Source organism: Myotis lucifugus, unplaced genomic scaffold (assembly GCF_000147115.1).
Source record: "Myotis lucifugus unplaced genomic scaffold, Myoluc2.0 scaffold_115, whole genome shotgun sequence".
NCBI lineage: Eukaryota > Metazoa > Chordata > Mammalia > Chiroptera > Vespertilionidae > Myotis > Myotis lucifugus.
Genome location: NW_005871163.1, coordinates 1,096,412 through 1,099,738, shown reverse-complemented (window position 1 = coordinate 1,099,738; position 3,327 = coordinate 1,096,412). Strand labels below are relative to the sequence as shown.

The 3,327-nt window shown below is 46.7% G+C and overlaps 1 protein-coding gene across 7 annotated transcripts in view; it reads right to left on the bottom strand.

Moving 5' to 3' along the window:
• DENND4A (DENN domain containing 4A) overlaps nucleotides 1-470 on the bottom strand; it is a 94,064-nt gene extending 93,594 nt beyond the window's left edge. For 6 of the 7 annotated variants that reach the window (XM_023757806.1, XM_023757808.1, XM_023757807.1 and 3 more), the window contains exon 1: nucleotides 233-470. The gene's annotated coding sequence lies outside the window, so the exon portion shown is untranslated. The remainder of the gene's footprint in view (nucleotides 1-232) is intronic. The other variant, XM_023757812.1, reaches the window with a different exon arrangement.
• Between the last annotated feature and the right edge of the window lie 2,857 nt (nucleotides 471-3,327).

The following is a 3,327-nucleotide window of genomic DNA, read 5'->3' as shown; positions in this document are numbered from 1 at the left end:
GCCAGGGGCGCGAGGGCTCCTTTCAGCAGCCGCCGCGCCCTCCCGGGGGCGGACCGAAGCGCGGAGGGCCCCCGGCTTCCGAGAAAGCCCCCGGGCGGAGGGTCGCGGCCGTCCCGCCCCCACCTTCTCCGAGCCCGGCTGGGCCCCGCTCCCCGCACCCTCGGCTGTCACCGCTCCGGGCTGTGACAGCTCCACATGCCACCGCTGTCCGCGTCGCCGCCCCCGCACTCACCTCACTGCTGGCTCCCGAGCGAGCAGCGGGTCGAGCTGGGAACGCGGTGCCCGGTCCCCTCGCGAGCGGCCGCGGGACACGAGGGGCTGAATGCCGCGGAGCTCGGAGCCTGCTTAGCTCATCCCCGGCCCCGCGCTCCGCCCTGCGCAGCTCCCCCGCCCGCCCAGGCCTGCCTCTGTCTCAGTCAGACGGGACTCCCCCTCCCCTTGCGGCCGCTGCAGCCTCCGCCTCTTTCTGTGACTCCAGCCACCGCTAACTCCGCCGCTGCGACCAGCGCCATCTTGGCAGTGACGGAAGGGGTGGGGGAGGTCCTCGCGGCCCGCAAGAGCCAATCGCGGGCCAGGTCCGGCCATCGGGGGCGGGGCCCTAGCGCCTGAGACTGATTGCGTGAGAAAGTGGGCGGGGCTCAGCCGGTGACGCGCGGTGTTGTTGGGGGGAAATGCGCCGTGTGGTTCCCCCTCCGGTCGGGAGATCCCCAGCCCGAGGCGCGCGTGGGCGAGACACACCTTCCCTTCTCTTTTCGCCGCCGGGGGGCCCGGGGTCTGTCTGGGACCCGCGGACCTGCTAGCTCCCTTCTCCGCAGCAGCCTCGGGAGTCCGGACAGCGCTGAGCCGGAGCTCCGTGCGTCTGTCCGAGCGGCCGCTCCTCCACCCAGGGTGTTCACATTCCCCAGGAAACCCGCTAAGGGGTTAGCCACCACCTCGTAGGTTTCGGTCCCAAGATACTGAAGGTGAGATAAAATGCGAGCTTCAGTGGGTTTCTCTGAAAAGTGTGTAGATAAAACACCTATTGTTGACCGAAGGGGTGTAGATTACATTGAATTAATGGGATATGGCCTACTTAAACCTAGCTATGGCTCCACCATAAGTAGCTTTTGGCAAGTTGCCTCTGAGAAATGAGCGTAATAAAGGTTGGTTACCGCTGCAGGGTTGCTCCGAGGGTTGAATTCTATAACACATGCGAAACGCTTGGCATAGTGCCTAAAAGTACTCAATAAATGTTAGATATTATTCCATGGACAACTGAAGGAAGAAAAAGGACCCTAAATGTCCCTCTGGTTTCAAGTGAGTTTTCCTAAATTGCACAGAGTAGGTATTGATCTCTTTTACTAACCAAGTTTATAGCTCTATTTCCTATCTCCATAACTTCCATTGTATTCATTCATTCAGTCAACATTCATTGAAACTAACGCTTGAGGTGGCTAGAGAAACAGACAAGGTCTGCCTTCATGGAACTGACAGTCTAGTGGGAAAAAGAGGGACAACAAAACATCACATTTTGAGGGGAAACATGTACAAAGGTTATAAGCAGAATTCTGACAATCAACAGGTTAGCTTTTAAAACAAACAAAAAAGGTGGTGAGGGAAGGACCATCTGAGGGATGAGAAGGAGCCAGTAATGTGAGAAATGAAGAGTGAATATTTAAGACAGTGGGAGTGGCTGTGCAAAGGACCTGTGATGAGGAGGAGCTTGGCTGTTGGAACTGAGTGGAGACCATGGTGCTGGGGATTGCATAGAGCAAAGAGGAACCTGGCATCGCGCTGGAGAGGTGAGCGAGGGCCTAGGAAGACATAGAATAAACAAGATTGGGTTTTATTGTAATTGTAACTAAAGCTATTGAAGTGTGCCCAGTGGCGTGGCTCAGTGGTTGAGCGTGACCTATGAACCAGGAGGTCACAGTTCCGGGGCTCCATCCCCAGTGTGGGGCATGCAGAAGGCAGCCAATCAATGATTCTCTCTCATCATTGATGTTTCTATCTCTCCCTCTCCCTCTCTGAAATCAATAAAAAATATATTTAAAAAAATAAAAACTATTGAAGAGTAGGGAACGACTCTGTTAGAGCAAGGGAGTTGGGAATAGTGATGCTTTAGATCTGACAAAGCAAACAACAACAAAAGGCTCTTCAATACTAAGTTGGTTAGATTATATGCTCTGATCTTCAATTACCTTATTGTTAAAAAGAAATGTGTGAGACTGTGTGTACAGAAAAAAATACTACTGTCCCTGAAAATTGTTAAATAATGTAAGTTGTAGTTCTAAGTGTTTTGTATGTTATGTTAATGTTGGGTATAGTGCCTAATCAATGCTATTTGAGAAGTACATTTTTTATTGATTACAAGTAGTAATCCAAACCAGTCAGTCTTACTAAATTTTGCACAATGTGCTACAAGGGAAAAGAATATGAACTGTTATGTGTAGTTTCTTGTTGTTGTACTTTCAAATGTATTTTTAAGTGCTGAGCTCTGCATTTTCTAATAAAATTTGCTATCAAGACATGAATTTTTAAAATGTCATTACTGTAAAATACACATAACAAAATAGAATATTTTTACTGTACAGTTAAGTAACATTAAGTACAGTCACATTGTTGTGCAACCACTGTCCATTTCTAGAACTTTTTTCATTATCCCAAACTGAAACTCCACTCGGTAACCAATAGCTCCTATTCTACTTTCTAAAACATGTATTTTTAAAGGTATGTGGTGAGGCCCCCTTCCCACCTCAAAATGGCAAATGCCTTTGGTGATTAATAGAATTCTTAGCTCTCAAAGTGTTCAATAGACCATACCATATAAGTTTGAAACCACCACCAAGAAATAAGGATTAGTATAAGTTGTTAGCTCGGATGGCTAACACATCATACTAATGAGGAATACTAATATAGGATCAATGAATCTTTAGCATTAAAAACTGTGTTCCATGACAATAAAATGTGCTCTATGATCTTGTAAATGTATGCTCCAAAATGGCCCAGACAGCCTGTTCCTCCATTCATATACATCTACTCTAAATGCATATTTTTTAATGCTATTAATTTTCATTAAAAAATAAGTGATTTCATCTCTGGCTAAATTTAAGTTTAAAAATCACTCTTGTGAATAATAAAATATAAAAAAGAAAGCATGTTTTTTTTTGCCACATTTCAAATAACCAAGCATTCTATAAAGTTATGAATTTTAAAAGATCAAGTTTTTGACCTGAAAACACTGAGTTGATAACTTTTTAAAATTTATTTCTTATTGTTGACACTCTTACAGATAACCCCCTATGTACTCCCTTTTTGCCTATTGTTGTTTTGTAAAATATGTCCTAG